This window comes from Lolium perenne, chromosome 2 (genome assembly GCF_019359855.2).
Source record: "Lolium perenne isolate Kyuss_39 chromosome 2, Kyuss_2.0, whole genome shotgun sequence".
Classification (NCBI taxonomy): Eukaryota; Viridiplantae; Streptophyta; class Magnoliopsida; order Poales; family Poaceae; genus Lolium; species Lolium perenne.
The window spans coordinates 178,445,889-178,468,333 of NC_067245.2; the positions used below are offsets into that span (position 1 = coordinate 178,445,889).

Genomic DNA, 22,445 nt, shown 5'->3' on the forward strand with positions numbered 1-22,445 from the left:
TCCAGTTGGGGGATCGCCGGTGCGAGCGCTTTCTCTCACTAAGATCTCAATAGATCTTTTGGAGCGCTATTGGGAGTGCTGATGGAGATGCTCTAAGATTGCAATTCCTACATGTGAAACACTGGTTTGATCTTTTTGTTATTGGTGCATGAATCATTCAAACCATAAGGTTTCAGTGAATTGTACAGAATTAGGTACAGATAGCTGATGGAAGCACTAGTGAAAAAAGGGCCTTTGGTCGCGGTTCGCAACTGCCATTAGTCGCGGTTGCGCAACCGCGACCAATTAAGCGCGACTAAAGCCCCCCCCCCCCTTTAGTCGCGGTTGCTTACGAACCGCGACTAAAGGCCCGTCCACGTGGGCGCCAGGCGACCGTCAGGGCGGAGGACCTTTAGTCGCGGTTCTTCTGGCCAACCGCGACTAAAGGCCGCCGCAGGTTTAGGGTTTTAGGCCCCCCCTAAACCTGCCCCCCCCCCTAAACCTGTTTTCTATTTAATTTGTATTGTTTTATTTCTTTTGTGCTTTATTGTAATTTTGAAGGAGTTTCACATATTCTACGATACTACATATATACATGCATATGAATGTACAATTCCAAACAAATTTGAAATTAGAACCAAAAAGAATTCAAGAGGAATATACAATATATATTCAATATCATCGGATGACCATATACAAGTTTGAACAAGTTTCCATACATAATTTAATGCATGTATAGTTCTACGTCCTCGCAATGGTGTTCTCCTTTAGGATCGAGGACTTCCCTCCTGAACCATCCAGCTAGTTCCTCTTGAAGTGGTCGGAAGCGAGCTTCTGGACTAAGCATCATCCGGAGGTTATTCCTCTGAGCATTGAGATCACTCGGAACGCGCTCAGAGGTGTATCTCAAGATCATCTCACAGACATAGTATCCACACAGATTGGTTCCCGGTGGCTGAATATCGCCACCATTCTTAGCCTTTGACCGCATGAAATGTAGCTCTTTTTTGAATTCACCGACCTTTGTATCTGAGAACCGTCTCCAAACCCTACGAGGCAAAGAAAACTAAATGAACAAGAGAGTTATTAGTTAATTACTTGAAGCTTAATTAGGAAATGAACGAAATAGGCCGATCGATATAGAGCGCAAATGAATGAAAACAATTACTTTTGAATTATTTGTCTCATGTCGGCCCAACGCGCCTTATCCATATTCAGAGAGTCGTGGACGAGACATTCTGATTTGTCAACTTTAATTACTAGCAGAATCCAGTGGAACCTGCGGACACGATACATGCACAGTACGTTATGCATAACTCATCGATTAGCCGGCCACATACCATGCATGGAGTAAACAAAAGAGAATGTGCTCAAGACATAAACACTCACCCAAAATGGTAAGGAAATAGAATATCACTTTTGAGTTCCTGCTTATCAAGAAACCGCCACAGGTCTTCCTCCACGTCGGTGGGGTGATGCTGTAACGTATATCCATTAACGATGTGTGGGTCAATGAACCCAACATCATGGATGTTCCTTACTCTGCATTCCTTAATCTTCATTCTGCATGTATAATAGCGGACACAACAATATAGTTAGGATATATATATATAGATATATATATATATATATATATATATATATATATATATATATATATATATATATATATATATATATATATATATATATATATATATATATATATATATATATATATATATATATATATATATATATATATATATATATATATATATATATATATATATATATATATATATATATATATATATATATATATATATATATGAGAAATAGTGGGCTACCATGGGGCATAGCTATGCACATCGATCCAACCATTAGATCCTCTATAGGGAGTACAAAGAGAGCACACGGTGTTAGTCCATTATACATGCACGGCATGCTTCTCCGTTATATAACCATCACTTCCATCCATATCGTTTCATGGTTGCAAAATTATTTTTTATTGAGGCCATGCCATAGCTAGCATAGGCTGCCGACGTCAATTCCACTTCCCTTTTGATACCAAAACAACATCCCATTTGGAAAGAAGCCTAATAAAATAAATACTTTCAAATTTCTAAATCCAAGACAGTGCGCTGGAAGGAAATCACCTACCCACCTAACCATGGAAGGTATCCACTGCATTTTTGTACCAAAATGACAACCAAAAACGATACACATTCCAAACCAAAATGACAACAGAGTCACGGTACGGTCCGTTACAAAACAACAAGCTTGCCATGGTATGGTCGATTTTTATTACTCAACGTTCAACTAGCAAAGTGAAAAAAAATCTCGGCTGAAACTGAGGCAGCCTCCACACGACCATCAAAGACTTAAAGTGTAAAAAAAATACAAAACGACAAGTTAACATTGACTGGATATCATGCTGAGTCTCTTCCTGACAGCTACATGCGAACATGTACCAAACCATAACATGGTATTTTGTCATTTTAGAAGAAAAACGACAAGCAAAGATATGTACCATCAGACAAAAATGTGTCATTACAATCCCAAAACAACAAACCATCATTGGTACGGCACCATGGCGCCGATTTCTTTTGGTCGCTTCGTTACGATTCAGCCATACCAAAACAATACACATTCCGAACCAAAACAACAAACCAAAAACGATACACATTCCGAACCAAAATGACAACGGAGTCACTGTACGGTCCGTTGCAAAACAACAAGCTTGCCACGGTATGGTCGATTTTTATTACTCAGTGTTCAACTAGCAAAGTGAAAATTGACTGTGGATGCCCCTCCCTGGAATCAGTATAGTTTGATGTCCTTGGCGACTTATCCTGTCAATCCTTGTTTTGCATTGTTTAATTTTCAGTCTCAAGTTTCTGAAGCACAAGCCTGTTCTTGCTTAACGGCTTGATTTTCTGCAATTTTCTGATCTGGACACGATGTATCTGGTCCAGGGTCGTCTCGGCCGGGAAGAGTTGTACCAGACGGGAGGAGCTGATCAGCTCTACCAGACGGGAAGACCTGGACGAGCTCAGTGCGCGACGGCGGAGTTGACCAACGCCGCTCTCCCGCAGCTCCATCACTCCTCTTTCCGGCCGCGCCGATCCCCGGTACGCCATCAATCTAATAGTAGTATTTGTTCGCCTTCCTTTTTCAGTCGTATGATACATCTGTAATTAATGGTGACCATTCTAAAAAATCTTGTGCAATGTTTCAGCAGGAGCGGTACGCTGACGACACACACAGCGAGCACGGCGTGGCGGCATACAGCCGGAGGCTGTCGACGAGCATCGAGTCGTCATCCTACGGGTACGACCGGAGCCCCAAGACCATGGAGGTGGACACCGGCCGGCCCAAGTCGCGGTCATCGTCGCGCCAGGCGAGCTCCCCGCCGCTCGACCCCTGCGAGGAGTGGTGCGCCGCCAACAACCCCATGTCCTCGCCGCTGCTGCCGTACCACATGCCAGGCAGCGCGCCACTGCGCATCGCCGTCTCGGCCCCACGCTACCTCCCAGAGTAAGACTGGTGCGCGATGGAGAAGGCCCGGCCGGCCACGGCGCAGAGCACGCCACGGTACATGTTGAATGCGCCGGCCACCCCGACAAAGAGCGTGTGCGGCCCCGGCGGCTACTCCTCGTCATCGCTGCTCAGCTGCCCCAGCTACATGTCCAACACACAGTCCTTCGAGGCCAAGGTGCGGTCGCACAGCGCGCCGAAGCATCGGCCGGAGGCCCCCGCCGCGGCGACCACCAACCAGAAGCGGGTGCCGATGAGCGAGGTGGTGGTGACGGAGTCCCAGGCCAGCCTGAGCGGCGTGGACATGCAACGGTCCTGCAACCGGGTGCAGGAGGCGTTCAACTTCAAGACTGCCGTCGTCGGCCGCCTCGACCGCTTGTCGACGGGGGCCACCGAGAACTACCGGCAGGCGTTCGTGCAGAGAAAGTGGTGATCTATGCTCTTTTCTAGACTTCTAGTCGTAGGGAGACGACGAGAGCTTTGCGTAATTAGCAATAAGGATGCGTTTTCATGCCTTCTTTGGAGCTCTCGTCCTTGATTTTGTTTTCGTATTGTTTCAATTTGGGATCAGTTGTGTGATTTGTGTTTGTGGGTGGCAAAAAAGTGTACCAGGAAAATTTCATTCGCGGTGCACTTGGATGTAAATTCTTGTTCTATCCAGTGTGTTCTTTCCAAAATTGAAAAATCCAGGTGCACGTGCAACCAGATTCTTCCTGGTATTTCACATCATCACTACTAGTCCAAATTCGTGTGTTCATCTGACATTTTGGAAGTGCTTATATTTTCCACAAGATTTGGTCACCCCTATCGATTAACGAGTGGCAACCGCGGGATATGGCTAAGGGTGGAGCGATATCATACATGTATCCGTCGCTATCGTTCTTACCCATCACCTGTATCCATTCCTGAGTTCATATGTATTTTAGATGATGTAGTCAAATATAGTTTATGTGGCATCGAAATATGTAAGTTCATATGTATTTCATATTTCTAATTCCTTGATATTTGAGTGTATGTGGCACTTGAAATCATATTTTTAAGCATGTGAATCAAATAATTAAACTGAAGTATCTGTATGAAGATGCTTTCGAGAAATGTTAGTAACATACTGGGAAGAATTCAATAGCGCACTGGGATTTATACCAGGAAGAATTCAAGTGTAGTGCAGATTTTAGTTGGTCATTTGTTTTCCAAAATGATAAAACTCTATGGCATGGCTGCCACTCTGAACCAAGGTTATCACTCTGAACCGGACATTGATTGTCAAAACAGTACTGAAGTGCAAAAAAAATCTCGGCTGAGGCAGCCTCCACACGACCATCAAAGACGAAGTGTCAAAAAAATACAAAACGACATGTTAACATTGGCTGGATATCATGTTGAGTCTCTTCCTAACAGCTACATGCGAACATGTACCAAACCATACCGTGATATTTTGTCATTTTAGAAGAAAAACGACAAGTTAACATTGGCAGGATATCATGTTGAGTCTCTTCCTGACAGGTACATGCGTACAGGTACCAAACCATACCGTGATATTTTGTCACTTTAGAAGAAAAACGACAAGCAAAGATATGTACCGTCGGACAAAATTTTGTCATTACAATCCCAAAACAACAAACCATCATTGGTACGGCACCATGGCGCCGATTTCTTTTGGCCGCTTCGTTACGATTCAGCTGTCCTTATTGTCGGAAAAAGTTCAAACTCACACACCTCAATTATCTAACGACGTCACATGAGATGAATAGAACTTTTGCTTTGATCTGCACCTGGCTAAACATAGAGCCCCACTATCCAACGGTTTTTAGCCTATGCACAGCTACCACCCTTGGTAGAAAATCCGCGTCCATATATATATATATATATATATATATATATATATATATATATATATATATATATATATATATATATATATATATATATATATATATATATATATATATATATATATATATATATATATATATATATATATATATATATATATATATATATATATATATATATATATATATATATATATATATATATATATATAGTGCAGGCAATATGAACGAGATGGGGTAGAAATAAATCACTTACAGAACGTAGCAACTGATGATAGATTTGTCGAGCTCGCGCAGATTGAAAAGCTGGAACAATTCACTCAGATGAATTTGTACAGAGTAATGTTTGAAGTGATGCTCATATCCAACTTCCGCATAAATATAATCTTTGGCGTTTTTATTTTCTATGTAACCCTTGTACCATTTCAGCAGACCTTTCATTTGTGGAGGTAGATCCTCTTCCTGCGCAGGCTCGACGAGAGGCCCATTCTTCACGTATGTAAGTACTACCTCCTTCACTGGCGCCTCATCAAGGCCTAACAGTTCACGAAGAGTAATACCTAAGTTGGCCGCTTGTTCTCTGGCACTCGTTACAGTCAATCCATGTGCTGCCGCAGCTTCTATGATATCGGGGGCATCCGGACCGGCGGCTGTCACTATAAGCGGGGCAATCGATTGTTTACTTTGTTCCCCGAGCTGGGCAACTCGTTTCCCGCTTTGTGCACTTTGTAATTCCGCTTTCTCGGCCTCCTCTTTCTTCTCCTTGAACATGCGTGCCTGATTACGAAGTTCACGTGCATAGTCGTCAGGCAGATTCTTCGCGGCTTGGGACGGTGTGTTCAAAAATGACTTAGCCCACTTCTTTTGCTCATCAGAAAATACTGGCTTGGGCTCGGGCTCTCTTTTCTTCTTGCAGTCCACCTTCCATTTCTCATATTCAGCAGTCGCGGCCGCCTCGACTTCCTCGGCACTACGTTCCCAAGGCCTCGTGGGGAGAGGCTTCAGTGATGGCTCCGGTACCTTTGTTATCTTAGGTACATAAGGGTCCGGGTTAATAATCCAGACTGCTGCTTCGCTTCTTCGCCGGAGGTGGATTGGGGGCGGCGTCGCTACCCGCCCGGGGCGGACTAGGGGGCGGCGGCTGCTTACCCGCCGGAGGTGAACTGGGGGGCGGCGTCGGCTGACGTGAAGGAGGTGTAGGTGAAGCACCACCACCACCACCGCCACCGCCGCCACCACCACCACCGTAGGCGGGTGGACTTGTTGGCGCCTCGCCTGGAAACTTGATAAACTTCTTCTGCCATAGAATGAACTGGCGCTTGACATCTCCAAGTCTTGTCGCCCCTCCAGGTGTAGCAATGTCAATGTCCAGGTCCTCAAACCCTTGGACTATGTCCTCCAGCGTGACACGAGCATAGCCATCTTGAATGGGGTTGTTGTGGTGGAGTGCTCCAGGTGGTAAAGCACTGCCGATGGCTACCTTCATGGACATGTTCCCGATAGGATAATACAGATGACATGCTTTCATCTCCTTTATATCGTCCACGGGGTAGCGAGGAGGCTCCGGTGCAGTAATTTCGACCACCAGAGGCTCGGTGCAGCATTTCGATCGTCGGTGCACCAGCCGGTGGGGCCTCCGTGGAAGCCACGCTGCTTCTCCGCTGCTGGCTTCCGAGATCCAATGGATGATCTTCATGCTGCGCCCGAGCTGCATCTCTTTCGGCTACTAGTACACTCACGGTTTTCTTCATCACATCCATTTCCGATGCCAACCGCGCCACAACATCTGCTTCCCGATCCATCTTTCTCTTACGGCTTCTGTAACCGTACGGGTCATCGTTCTGGGGGAACCCTACTTTCCACGGAATGTGCCCCATGCCTCGTACACGTCCTTGATACGTCTCCGACGTATCGATAATTTCTTATGTTCCGTGCCACATTATTGATGATATCTACATGTTTTATGCATACTTTATGTCATATTTATGCGTTTTCTGGAACTAACCTATTGACGAGATGCCGAAGGGCCAGTTGCTGTTTTCTGCTGTTTTTGGTTTCAGAAATCCTAGTAAGGAAATATTCTCGGAATCGGACGAAATCAACGCCCAGCATCCTATTTTTCCACGAAGCTTCCAGAACACCCGAGAGTCGCCAGAGGGGAGGCCTGGTGGGCCCAGGAGGGTGGCCGGCGCGGCCCAGGCCCTGGCCGCGCCGCCTTACCCCCTCACCGCCTCTTTGACCCTCCTGCGCCGCCTCTTCGCCTATATAAAGGTCCTCGACCTAAAACCTCGGGACGGAAAAGCCACGGTACGAGAAACCATCCAGAGCCACCGCCATCGCGAAACTCCAATTCGGGGGACAGAAGTTTCTGTTCCGGCACCCTGCCGGGACGGGGAATTGCCCCCGGAGCCATCTCCACCGCCGTCTCCACCGCCATCTTCACCGCCATCGCTGCCTCCATGATGAGGAGGGAGTAATTCACCCTCGGGGCTGAGGGCTCCGCTGTAGCTATGTGGTTCATCTCTCTCTTTGTGATCAAGTTGAATATTATCTATGTTCTACTCTAGTGATGTTATTAAAGTAGTCTATTCCTCCTCCGCGGTGTAATGGTGACAGTGTGTGCATCGCGTAGTACTTGGCGTGGATTATGATTGTGATCTCTTGTAGATTATGAAGTTAACTATTGCTATGTTAGTATTGATATGATCTATGCCTCCTTCATAGTGTGATGGTGACAGTGTGCATGCTATGTTAGTTCTCGGTGTGATTGTGTTGATCTATCTTACACTCTAAGGTTATTTAAATATGAACATTGAATATTGTGGAGCTTGTTAACTCCGGCATTGAGGGTTCGTGTAATCCTACACAATGGTGTTCATCATCCAACAAGAGGGTGTAGAGTAGTCCTATTATGTGATCTTTGTTGAGAGTGTCCACTAGTGAAAGCAGGATCCCTGGGCCTTGCTTTCAAGCATCGAATCTCCGTTTGTTTACTGTTTTGTTGAATGTTTACTCGCTGCCATATTTTACTCGGATTGCTATTATCACTCATACTCATCCATATTACTTGTATCTCACTATCTCTTCGCCGAACTAGTGCACCTATTGTATTAGGTGTGTTGGGGACACAAGAGACGTCTTGCTTTGTGGTTGCAGGGTTGCTTGAGAGGGATATCTTTGACCTTTTCCTCCCTGAGATCGATAAACCTTGGGTGATCCACTTAAGGGAAACTTGCTACTGTTCTACAAACCTCTGCTCTTGGAGGCCCAACACTGTCTACAAGAATAGAAGCTCCCGTAGACATCAAGCACTTTTCTGGCGCCGTTGCCGGGGAGGAAAGGTAAAAGGCACTCATACTGCGGTTCCAGTGTAATGATTTCTTTTCTGGCGCCATTGTGTTTGTGCTCGAAGCTATTTCCTTTAGATCCTGCAATTGCATCTTTTTGTTTCTTGTTTACACTAGTTAGGCATAATGGAAAACAACAAAAATATGAGAGATCTTTATGAACTTTATCTTGAATTAGGACATGATGTGTTTGAAGAGAGAATTAAAAAACCCATGGAACTTTATATGCATGCTAATGGGAATGTTATTAATATGAATGCTTTGAACACTATTGTTGCTAATGCTATGAAAAATTCTAAGCTTGGGGAAGCTAGTTTTGACGAGCATGATATTTTTAGTCCCCCAAGCATTGAGGAGAAAATTTTCTTTGATGATACTTTGCCTCCTATTTATGATGATTATAATGATATTGGTCTTTTGGTACCGCCTGTTATGGAGGATAAATTTGATTATGATTATACTATGCCTCCTATATTTGATGATGAGAATAATAATGATAGCTACTTTGTTGAATTTGCTCCCACTACAACTAATAAAATTGATTATGCTTATGTGGAGAGTAATAATTTTATGCATGAGACTCATGATAAGAATGCTTTATGTGATAGTTATATTGTTGAGTTTGCTCATGATACTACTGAAAGTTATTATGAGAGAGGGAAACATGGTTATATGCATCTTTATAATATTAAGTTTCCCCTCTTTATGTTGAGAATCTTGAAGTTGCACTTGTTCTATCTTCCTATGCTTGTCACTTTGCTCTTCATGAACTTGTTTATTTACAAGATTCCTCTTCATAGGAAGCATGTTAGACTTAAATGTGTTTTGAATTTGCCTCTTGATGCTCTCTTTTGCTTCAAATACTATTTCTTGCGAGTGGATCATTAAAACTGTTGAGCCCATCTTAATGGCTATAAAGAAAGAACTTCTTGGGAGATAACCCATGTGTTATTTTGCTACAGTACTTTGTTTTATATTTGTGTCTTGGAAGTTGTTTACTACTGTAGCAACCTCTCCTTATCTTAGTTTTGTGTTTTGTTGTGCCAAGTAAAGTCGTTGATAGTAAGGTTCATACTAGATTTGGATTACTGCGCAGAAACAGATTTCTTTGCTGTCACGAATCTGGGCAAAATTATCTGTAGGTAACTCAGAAAATTATGCCAATTTACGTGAGTGATCCTCAGATATGTACGCAACTTTCATTCAATTTGAGCATTTTCATTTGAGCAAGTCTGGTGCCTCAATAAAATTCGTCTTTACGGACTGTTCTGTTTTGACAGATTCTGCCTTTTATTTCGCATTGCCTCTTTTGCTATGTGGGATGGATTTCTTTGTTCCATTAACTTTCAGAAGCTTTGGGCAATGTCCAGAAGTGTTAAGAATGATTGTGTCACCTCTGAACATGTGAATTTTTGATTATGCAGTAACCCTCTAATGAGTTGTTTCGAGTTTGGTGTGGAGGAAGTTTTCAAGGGTCAAGAGAGGAGGATGATACAATATGATCAAGAAGAGTGAAAGCTCTAAGCTTGGGGATGCCCCGGTGGTTCACCCCTGCATATTTCAAGAACATTCAAGCATCTAAGCTTGGGGATTCCCAAGGCATCCCCTTCTTCATCGACAAATTATCAGGTTCCTTCTCTTGAAACTATATTTTTATTCGGTCACATCTTATGTACTTTACTTGGAGCATCTGTGTGCTTTTGTTTTCATTTTTGTTTGAATAAATGCTTGTGTGGGAGAGAGACACGCTCCGCTGGTTCGTATGAACACATGTGTTCTTAGCTCTTAATTTGCATGGCGAAGGTTGAAACTGCTTCGTTAATTGTTATATGGTTGGAATTGGAAAATGCTACATGTAGTAATTGCTAAAATGTCTTGGATAATGTGATACTTGGCAATTGTTGTGCTCATGTTTAAGCTCTTGCATCATATACCTTGCACCTATTAATGAAGAAATACATAGAGCATGCTAAAATTTGGTTTGCATATTTGGTCTCTCTAGAGTCTAGATAATTTCTAGTATTGAGTTTGAACAACAAGGAAGACGGTGTAGAGTATTATAATGTTTACAATATGTCTTTTATGTGAGTTTTGCTGCACCGGTTCATACCTGTGTTTGTTTCAAATAACCTTGCTAGCCTAAACCTTGTATCGAGAGGGAATACTTCTCATGCATCCAAAATCCTTGAGCCAAACACTATGCCATTTGTGTCCACCATACCTACCTACTACATGGTATTTCTCCGCCATTCCAAAGTAAATTGCTTGAGTGCTACCTTTAAATTTCTATCCTTTACCTTTACAATATATAGCTCATGGGACAAATAGCCTAAAAACTATTGTGGTATTAAATATGTACTTATGCACTTTATCTCTTATTAAGTTGCTTGTTGTGCGATAACCATGTTCCTGGGGACGCCATCAACTACTCTTTGTTGAATATCATGTGAGTTGCTATGCATGTTCGTCTTGTCTGATGTAAGGGCGATTTACCACTAATGGTTAGAGCATGCATTTTGTTAGAGAAGAACATTGGGCCGCTAACTAAAGCCATGAATCATGGTGGAAGTTTTAGTTTTGGACATAAATCCTCAATCTCATATGAGAAAATTAATTGTTGCTACATGCTTATGCATAAAAGAGGAGTCCATTATCTGTTGTCTATGTTGTCCCGGTATGGATGTCTAAGTTGAGAATAATCAATAGCGAGAAATCCAATGCGAGCTTTCTCCTTAGACCTTTGTACAGGCGGCATAGAGGTACCCCTTTGTGACACTTGGTTAAAACATGTGCATTGCGATGATAATCCAGGTAATCCGAGCTAATTAGGACAAGGTGCGGGCACTATTAGTATACTATGCATGAGGCTTGCAACTTGTAAGATATAATTTACATAACACATATGCTTTATTACTACCGTTGACAAAATTGTTTCTTGTTTTCAAAATCAAAGCTCTAGCACAAATATAGCATTCGATGCTTTCCTCTTTGAAGGACCTTTCTTCTACTTTTATTGTTGAGTCAGTTCACCTATTTCTCTCCACCTCAAGAGGCAAACACTTGTGTGAACTGTGCATTGATTCCTACATACTTGCATATTGCACGTGTTATATTACTTTATATTGACAATATCCATGAGATATACATGTTATAAGTTGTAAGCAACCGCTGAAACTTCATCTTCCTTTGTGTTGCTTCAATGCCTTTACTTTGAATTATTGCTTTATGAGTTAACTCTTATGCAAGACTTATTGATGCTTGTCTTGAAAGTACTATTCATGAAAAGTCTTTGCTATATGATTCATTTGTTTACTCATGTCATTTACATTGTTTTGATCGCTGCATTCATTACATATGCTTACAATAGTATGATCAAGGTTATGATGGCATGTCACTCCAGAAATTATCTTTGTTATCGTTTACCTGCTCGGGACGAGCAGAAACTAAGCTTGGGGATGCTGATACGTCTCCGACGTATCGATAATTTCTTATGTTCCATGCCACATTATTGATGATATCTACATGTTTTATGCATACTTTATGTCATATTTATGCGCTTTCTGGAACTAACCTATTGACGAGATGCCGAAGGGCCAGTTGCTGTTTTCTGCTGTTTTTGGTTTCAGAAATCCTAGTAAGGAAATATTCTCGGAATCGGACGAAATCAACGCCCAGCATCCTATTTTTTCACGAAGCTTCCAGAACACCCGAGAGTCGCCAGAGGGGAGGCCTGGTGGGCCCAGGAGGGTGGCCGGCGCGGCCCAGGCCCTGGCCGCGCCGCCTTACCCCCTCACCGCCTCTTCGACCCTCCTGCGCCGCCTCTTCGCCTATATAAAGGTCCTCGACCTAAAACCTCGGGACGGAAAAGTCACGGTACGAGAAACCATCCAGAGCCGCCGCCATCGCGAAACTCCAATTCGGGGGACAGAAGTCTCTGTTCCGGCACCCTGCCGGGACGGGGAATTGCCCCCGGAGCCATCTCCACCGCCGTCTCCACCGCCATCTTCACCGCCATCGCTGCCTCCATGATGAGGAGGGAGTAATTCACCCCCGGGGCTGAGGGCTCCGCTGTAGCTATGTGGTTCATCTCTCTCTCTTTGTGATCAAGTTGAATATTATCTATGTTCTACTCTAGTGATGTTATTAAAGTAGTCTATTCCTCCTCCGCGGTGTAATGGTGACAGTGTGTGCATCGCGTAGTACTTGGCGTGGATTATGATTGTGATCTCTTGTAGATTATGAAGTTAACTATTGCTATGTTAGTATTGATATGATCTATGCCTCCTTCATAGTGTGATGGTGACAGTGTGCATGCTATGTTAGTTCTCGGTGTGATTGTGTTGATCTATCTTACACTCTAAGGTTATTTAAATATGAACATTGAATATTGTGGATCTTGTTAACTCCGGCATTGAGGGTTCGTGTAATCCTACACAATGGTGTTCATCATCCAACAAGAGGGTGTAGAGTAGTCCTATTATGTGATCTTTGTTGAGAGTGTCCACTAGTGAAAGCAGGATCCCTGGGCCTTGCTTCCAAGCATCGAATCTCCGTTTGTTTACTGTTTTGTTGAATGTTTACTCGCTGCCATATTTTACTCGGATTGCTATACTCATCCATATTACTTGTATCTCACTATCTCTTCGCCGAACTAGTGCACCTATTGTATTAGGTGTGTTGGGGATACAAGAGACGTCTTGCTTTGTGGTTGCAGGGTTGCTTGAGAGGGATATCTTTGACCTTTTCCTCCCTGAGATCGATAAACCTTGGGTGATCCACTTAAGGGAAACTTGCTGCTGTTCTACAAACCTCTGCTCTTGGAGGCCCAACACTGTCTACAAGAATAGAAGCTCCCGTAGACATCAGTCCTCCGTGTTCAGGATTCCCGAGGGCTTTTGTCAGGGCGTCGTTCTCTCTGTTGAACTTGATCCTCCCCTCTTGAGCATCCCTCATTGCCTCAATAAGCTTTTGGGTGGGTTTAATTATTTTGCCCTGGTAAACACACTCCCCTGTCTCCGGGTTCAGCGATCCCCCATGCCCGTACCACCAGCTTTTGGCCCTTGGGTCCCATCCATCCGTACCTGGACGGATTCCTCGCGCCCTCAGCTCGTTCTCCATCTTCTCCCACCTAGGCATCCAAAGGCGATACCCTCCTGGCCCCATAATATGATTGTACTCCTTCTTAGCCGCATTTTCCTTATTTTTTCGATATTTGAAGGAACTGCTCCAATTTCTTTTGCTTCACAAAATCTGGCCAATCATGTTGTAGTTTCTCATATTGTCCTTTGAAATCCGGAGTCTTGTTCTGCTTGACAAAGTCATGGGCTAGATTTTGCTTGTATTTCCGGAATGCGTCGGACATCTTATGAAGAGCGAACTGTTTGACTAGCTTGCACCTCTCCTTGTTTTCCTCAATCTTGTTCCATAAGCTTGTTGAAGCAATCTTTTTTTGTTCTCTTATCGACAAAAGTGAAACCAAGACGTGCTGATGACCCACAAGTAAAGGGGATCGCAACAGTCTTCGAGGGAAGTAAAACCCAGTTTATTGATTCGACACAAGGGGAGACAAAGAACACTTGGAAGCCTTAACAGCGGAGTTGTCAATTCAGCTGCACCTGGAAACAGACTTGCTCGCAAGAGTTTATCAGTAGTAACAGTTTTATAGCAAGATGATAGTGAAATAACAGCAGCAAAGTAACAGAGACAGCAGTAGTGATTTTAGTAAACAGCAGGATTAAAATACTGTAGGCACGGGGACGGATGACGGGCGTTGCATGGATGAGAGAAACTCATGTAACAATCATAGCAGGGCATTTGCAGATAATAATAAAACGGTGTCCAAGTACAAAGCAATCAATAGGCATGTGTTCCATATATAGTCGTGCGTGCTCGCAATGAGAAACTTGCACAACATCTTTTGTCCTACCAGCCGGTGGCAGCCGGGCCTCAAGGGAAACTACTGGATATTAAGGTACTCCTTTTAATAGAGTACCGGAGCAAAGCATTAACACTCCGTGAACACATGTGATCCTCACATCGCTACCATCCCCTCCGGTTGTCCCAATTCTTGTCACTTCGGGGCCATTGGTTCCGGACAGCGACATGTGTATACAACTTATAGGTAAGACCATAAACAATGATTATCTTGATGAAACAATAACATGTTCAGATCTGAGATCATGGCACTCGGGCCCTAGTGACAAGCATTAAGCATAACAAGTTGCAACAATATCATCAAAGTACCAATTACGGACACTAGGCACTATGCCCTAACAATCTTATGCTATTACATGACCAATCTCATCCAATCCCTACCATCCCCTTCGGCCTACAGCGGGGGAATTACTCACACATGGATGGGGGAAACATGGCTGGTTGATGTAGAGGCGTTGGCGGTGATGGCGGCGATGATCTCCTCCAATTCCCCGTCCCGGCGGAGTGCCAGAACGGAGACTTCTGGCTCCCGCGACGGAGTTTCGCGATGTGGCGGCGTTCTGGAGGGTTTCTGGCGACTTCTACTTCCCTCCAGGCGTTTTTAGGTCGAGGCCGATAAGTAGTCCGAAGGAGGGCATCGGAGGCCAGCCGAGGGGGCCACACCACAGGGCCGCGCGGGCCCCCCCTGGGCCGCGCCGCCCTATGGTGTGGGGCCCTCGGGCCTCCACCTCAATTGTCCTTCTGGCTCCGTTAGTTTCCTGGGAAAATAGGGCCTTCTGCATAAATTTCGAGGATTTTCCCGAAAGTTGGATTTCTACACAAAAACGAGACACCAGAGCAGTTCTGCTGAAAACAGCGTTAGTCCGTGTTAGTTGTATCCAAAATACACAAATTAGAGGCAAAACAATAGCAAAAGTGTTCGGGAAAGTAGATACGTTTTGGACGTATCAACTCCCCCCAAGCTTAGCTTATTGCTTGTCCTCAAGCAATTCAGTTAACAACTGAGCGATAAAAGAACTTTCACGAACACATTTGCTCATATGATGTATATATTCTCATGCAATGGCTAATACTCGAGCAGTTCATAATGAGATACATGCAAATAAGATCATCTAACAGCTATGTCAATCATGGAGAGGTACCAACAATTAATAAGAAGCATCATGAATCATGTATATAAGCAGGATTGCAATGTTCATAAGAGAGTATGATAAAGTGGTATCTCGCTTGCCTGTATTTGATTGGCAAAACATAAATGCCCGAGCACCTCTGGAGTTCATACAAAGACTAGAAGTAGTGATTGTCAAAAGATAAATGCATCAAAGTTATACCACAATCAATCATATTTTGAGACAAGCATATTGTACTAAGAATGACAGTTGTGCTCTCAAGATAGTGCTCAAAGAAATAATGGAGACACAACATAAAAGTAAAAGATTGACCCTTCGCAGAGGGAAGCAGGGATTAACATGCGCTAGAGCTTTTTATTTTTATAAAGACAGGAGTAAAATTATTTTGAGAGGTGTTTGTTGTTGTCAACGAATGGTAATGGGTATACTAACTACCTCGCCAACCGGACTTTCAAGAGCGGCTCCCATGAATTATTGCATATTTATTTGGCACTCCTTCCAACCTTTCTTGCACAAACCATGGCTAACCGAATCCTCGGGTGCCTGCCAACAATCTCATACCATGAAGGAGTGCCTTTTTATTTTAGTTTTATTATGATGATGACACTCCCCCCAACCTTTGCTTACACAAGCCATGGCTAACCGAATCCTTCGGGTGCCGTCCAATCAATCACAAACCATGGAGGAGTGTCTATTTAAGTTAATTAATTCGGGACTGGGAATCCCATTGCCAGCTCTTTTTGCAAAATTATTGGATAAGCGGATGTGCCACTAGTCCATATGAGAGTCCGTCAAAAGTAAATGACAAGGTTGAAAGCTAAACACCACATACTTCCTCATGAGCTATGAAACATAAACACAAATTGAGAAGCATTTTGAAGGTTTTAAAGGTAGCGCATGAGAATTTACTTGGAATGATTTGAAATGCCATGCATAGGTATTTATGGTGGAAACTTTTGGAACAACTTGGTTTTCATGTGTTTGGAAGCACGAGCAGCGTTCCCGCTCAGTACAAGTGAAGGCTAGCAATAGACTAGGGAGCGACAAATCAAGAGAGCAGTAACTGTCATAATCATGCTTGCGGCAAAATACATTAACGGAGGCATAAAAGTGATACAAGAACTCTGAAGCAATATAAATCATCGAGGCTTAATTGACTTTTTGTTCAGTCATATGCATGCGTGAGCATGTGCCAAGTCGATATAAATGAATTATTCAGAGGAGGATACCACAATGCCATACTTACTTATGAATAAAACAATGCAAACAAACATACATGACATGCTACTCATATTAATAAATTGGAGCTAAACATGAGAGATCATGAACTACTAGACTTTCTCAAATAACATATACATCACATGAACCAACTAAGCATGCTCACATGGATGAGTATATATACAAAAATGAAAACAAATAGAGTTCATACCAGCCTCTCACCACAATCAGATTGTCGTAGATCGTCATTATTGCCTTTTCACTTGTGTAGCTTGGATAATATGAAATGAAAACCACGCTCCAGCCACCGAAGACCATTGAACTCATAAAGAACTTTACAAACCAAAGAAGAACAGCAAATATTTTTTGTGTTTTCGAATTAGAAACAAGAACAAGAGGAAACAAACAAACAAAGCAAAATCTTTTTGGGTTTTCTTATAGCAAACTAGCAATAGCAAATAAAGCGAAACAAATGCAAGAAACCAAAGCAAACAAATGGTGAAGAGAAACAACAGAAATATTTTTGGTCTTTTTTGTGTTTTGGGAAGGAAACAAAGCAAGAACAAGAAATAGCAAATTAAAAGAAACACAGAAAAGCGAGATGGCAGAAATCTGCCAAAACCTGACAGCAGTACAGAAATCGATTTTTACAAAAATCTTACGTTGCTCAGATCGAAAAGTGTTCAACTAATGAAAGTTAGATAACAACCTGGGGAACCTGCACAAAAATTGGTAGCTCAAAATGACGCTCTGGCTATTTTTGAGAATTTTTACGGTAACGTTCCAGAATCTGTTTTCAGGCAGCACTTCCCCAAATATCATCTTCCTCTCATTAGAAAACCACTCAAACGAACAAAACAAGTATGTGCAAGTATCCAGCAACCATAATATGCAAAGAATGAGTGATGCCGGTATACCTCCCCCCAAGCTTAGGCTTTTGGCCTAAGTGGAGTTCAATCCCATCGATCCCATGAAGTAGTGTCTCCGTAGTATGACGAAGATGGATCGTATTCCGGGTATGTGCTAGAAGAAGCACCCGGATATGTGACGGTGTGGTCGTAGGAGGCCCCGGCGTCCTCGGAGTCATGTTGCTGGTGGAAGTCTTTTATCTTCAAATGCTCATCCACCTCCTCCTTAGTGCACGACCATGACTGCCTGTCAATACTTAACAAACCCGGTTGGGGAAGAGGAATTTCTTTCTCATCCCCGTCAGAAAACAACATTCTATACACCATATTATCTAAAGTAGAATCAGTGGTAACAAAATGATGACTCTTCATAGCAGTAATATCGAGTCTCCTAGGGGCCAATGGCACATCATTAGGATCAATAGGAAGATTTAGATATGTTAAAACGCGCAGTGCAATGGTTCCTCCAAAAATAGGCCCCCTGGTAGTCAGGCGGCGAGCAATAAGAGCACCAAGGTGATAGGATGTTTGACCAGTAAGTGCAATATTCAGGAAAGCAAGATGGTAGCTAGAGATATTACTAGTGTTCTCCCTACCAAGAATGCTAGTAGCAATGTAGTATGCAAAATACTTAATGGCGGGGAGTTGAATGTTCCTTATCTTGCCCCGCTGAATGGTGCGACAATCATCATCGGTGATCCCTCGGTAGAGCTCCAACAAGTCCCGGGGGTTGTCATCAATCCTACTTGCTGTACCTACAGGGGCAATATCCAAGGCACGACAAAAATCCTTCAATGGCATAGTAACAGGATTACCATAGATCCTGAATGCAACCGTTGGCTCATATTATTTGTTGTTGAACTGGAAACTCTCGACGAAGATTTTGGTGAGCAAGTAGTATTGCTCCCTTTCATCTCCCATATAGGTGGTTAACCCTGCCCTGTTGACAAGGGTTAAGAAATCCTCCAATATCCCTGCATTTCTTAGAAAATCATAGCATGGAAAAGTAGAAGCATTAGGAGGCCCGTTGTCCTCTTCGGGCGCGAAGCTAGGCGCGATGATGTCTTCATTGTATGATCGCCTAATCCGGGTGGCGGCCCTAGAAGGCCTCCCGGTGCTGGTTGTCCCTTTCTTGAACAACTCTCCAAAGCTGAACTTCTTCATAGCTTCTCTGAAATTTTCAACAAATGACATAAAAATTTGATTTGGTGACATATAATTGAGGGAAACTACCATAGGAACTTGCTAGAGTACTAATCATGCATCAAAACTAGTTTCTACCACTTAGAACAAGCATGCAAGCTCACTAAACATGTTACCTACAGCAGCAAAATATTCAAGATATACTCAACCAAACGAAATTCTACTTGGATGGGTGGAGGAGTCACATACCGAAGAGCAAATGTGCCAAATTTCAGACAGAAATCTGGGCTGAGCAAAGAGATCGAGAAATCTGGAGCTCTGGAGCAAAAACGCGAGTGAGAGGAACTTGGTACGAGTTTTTTCGGGAGAGAGAAGGTGCTGGGAGAAAGAGATGACAAAGTGGGGCAAAGGGGGGCCCACACCACATGGTGGCGCGGCCACCTCCTTGGCCGCGCCGGCCTGTGGTTTGGCGCCCTCTGGTGCCCCACAGGTCATCCTCTGGTGCTCCCAGGTGCCTCGTCGAAAAATAGGACCAACGGTATAATTTTTGTGAATTTTTGAAAACTTTGAAAAATGCACATTTCTGGGTATTTAGTTTATTATTACTGGCCAGGAAAAAATTTGAAATCTTCGATTAACTAAGGAACTTTGCAAATTAAAAATGCTACAGCAACTAGAGCAAGTGGAGGAAGAAAGATATGTTGTTTACCTCCTCTATGCATATAAAAAGTATCCGTTAACAAGGTTGATCAAGTCTTGTCACCAAATAACTTTTTCATAGCATAAGAAGAAATAAACCTCAAATCAATCATGTTACCTTGAATTGTATTGATATGGATCCAATCACGAGAGTTTGATATTCTTCCTTAGGCTCATATATAGGACAATCAATAGTTCCCACTTTGATAGTTCTCACATTAGAAATAGTATTAACTCCACACGCTTTCTCAATCATCTTGGGAAAATAAACGGTATGCTCCCTATCATCAACGTTGAAAGTAACCTTTCCTTTGTTGCAATCAATAACAGCCCCTGCGGTGTTAAGAAAAGGTCTCCCAAGAATAATAGACATATTATCATCTTCAGGCATTTCCAACACAACAAAATCTGTTAATATCAAGCAGTTAGTAGTAACTTGAACAGGAACATTCTCACATATACCAACAGGAATAGCAGTAGATTTATCAGCCATTTGCAAAGATATATCAGTAGGTATCAACTTATCTAAGTAAAGTCTCTTATAAAGAGAAAAGTGCATAACACTAACACCGGCTCCCAAGTCACATAGAGCAGTTTTAACATAATTATTCTTAATAGAACAAGGAATAGTAGGTATACCTGGGTCGCCCAACTTCTTTGGCACTTTGCCATTGAAAGAGTAATTAGCAAGCATAGTGGAAATTTCCTCATTGGGGATTTTCCTTTTGTTAGTAACAATATCTTTCATATACTTTGAATAAGGAGGCAATTTAATAGCATCAGTCAAAGGGATTTGCAAGAATAAAGGTTTCATCCAATCACAAAATTTATTATAGTGTTCTTCTTCCTTTGATTTTAGTTTCTTAGCAGGAAAAGGCATTTGCTTTTGCACCCAAGGTTCTCTTTCATTACCATGTTTCTCAGCAATAAAGTCTTCTTTAGTGTACTTTTTATTTTTAGCATGCTTTTCAGGTTCTTCTTCAACCTCTTCTTTATCAGGAGCATCATTCTTATCATTATCTTTATCATGTTCATTACCACTTTCAGTTTCAGCATCAGAAATAGAAATACTATTAGGATCATTAGCAGGTTCAGAGGATTCTACAACATTTTTATGTTTCTTCTTCTTTTTCTTCTTAGAAGGAGCACTAGGTTCAATGCGTTGAGAATCTTGTTCAATTCTTTTGGGATGCCCTTCAGGATATAGAGGATCCTGGGTAGAGACACCACCTCTAGTTGTTACTTCATAAGCATGTTTCTCTTTAGAATTATTCCCTAACAAGTCATTTTGCACTTTAGTGAGTTGATCAATTTGAGTTTGAATCATATGAAAATGTTTAACAAGCATCTTAACATCATTGGAGGTTCTCTCCACAATATCATGCAATTCACTAATAGCTCGAGAATTTTCCATTAAATGATTCTCTACTCTCATATTAAAATTTTCTTGCTTAACAATATAACTATCAAACTCATCTAAGCATTGTGCAGGAGGTTTCGAATACGGAATATCCTCCCTAGTAAAGCGTTGAAGGGAGTTTACCTCAATCATGGATGAAGGGGGAATTATCTCACATATATCTTCTATAGGAGGTAGATTCTTCACATCTTCAGATTTAATACCTTTCTCCTTGAGAGACTTCTTGGCTTCCCTCATATCTTCATCATTCAATTTAATTAAACCCCTCTTCTTCAATATTGGAGTTGGAGTCGGTTCAGGCGTAGTCCAATCATCATGATTCCGGCTTATTTTAGCCAATAATTCTTCAGCGTCGTGCAGGTTCTTTTCCTGAAAACACAACCAGCACAACTATCCAAGTATGCCCTAGACTCAATGGTTAGTCCACTATAAAATATATCAAGTAAATCATGCTTTTCCAGATCATGCTCAGGTCGAGCTCTAATAAGAGAGCAAAATCTCGCCCAAGCCTCAGGCAATTTCTCTTCATCTCCCTGGTCAAAATTATAAATTCTCTGCAAGGCAATATGTTGAGCACTAGCAGGAAAGTATTTGCGGAAGAAAACATCAAGCAATTCTTTCGGACTTTTAATAGAATTTGGTGGCAAATTATTATACCAAGTTTTAGCGTCATCCTTTAATGAGAATGGAAAGATTTTAGCAACAAAGTAAGTACGCATCTTGACATCATCAGAAAACAAGCTACTCAGAGTAGATAACTCGGTCATGTGTTCAACAAGCACTTTCTTTTTCAGTACCACAATAGGGTGTTTTCTCAACAATAGCTATATGAGATAGATCAAGAGAAAAATCATAATCTTTATCCCTAATGTTTATAGGAGATGTGGCAAACTTAGGATCAGGAGACAGTTTATATCTAACAGCATATTCTGCAAGCAACTTTTTAATTTTTCTTGCATCAGTAGTAGCATTGCATTTTTCAATAAAATCATCATTAAGCTCCACATAATCTTCATCAGGATCATCACTAGAATAATCAAGTTCAGGTGAACTAACAGTGTAGTAGCATTAGGAGTTTCGGTATTTTCAATTTGTCTAGACCTAGCAATTGTAGCATCTAGAAAGGATCCCAATGAACCACTATCATCAAGCAAAGCAGAAACATTATCAATATTATGAGAGTGTTCAGATTCAGCAGATGTACCCGCATGCGAAGCATGTGGCGGTGAAACAAGTTTATCAATCACGAGATGGTGAATCAAGAGCAAACAGAGGTATTCAGAATTGTACCTTTTCTTGTAGTGGATGGTAATATG

At 42.3% G+C, this 22,445-nt stretch overlaps 1 pseudogene; it reads left to right on the top strand.

The window, feature by feature from the left end:
- Nucleotides 1-3,125: 3,125 nt before the first annotated feature.
- Nucleotides 3,126-4,227, top strand: LOC127330293 (protein IQ-domain 26-like; annotated as a pseudogene).
- The last annotated feature ends 18,218 nt before the right edge of the window (nt 4,228-22,445 follow it).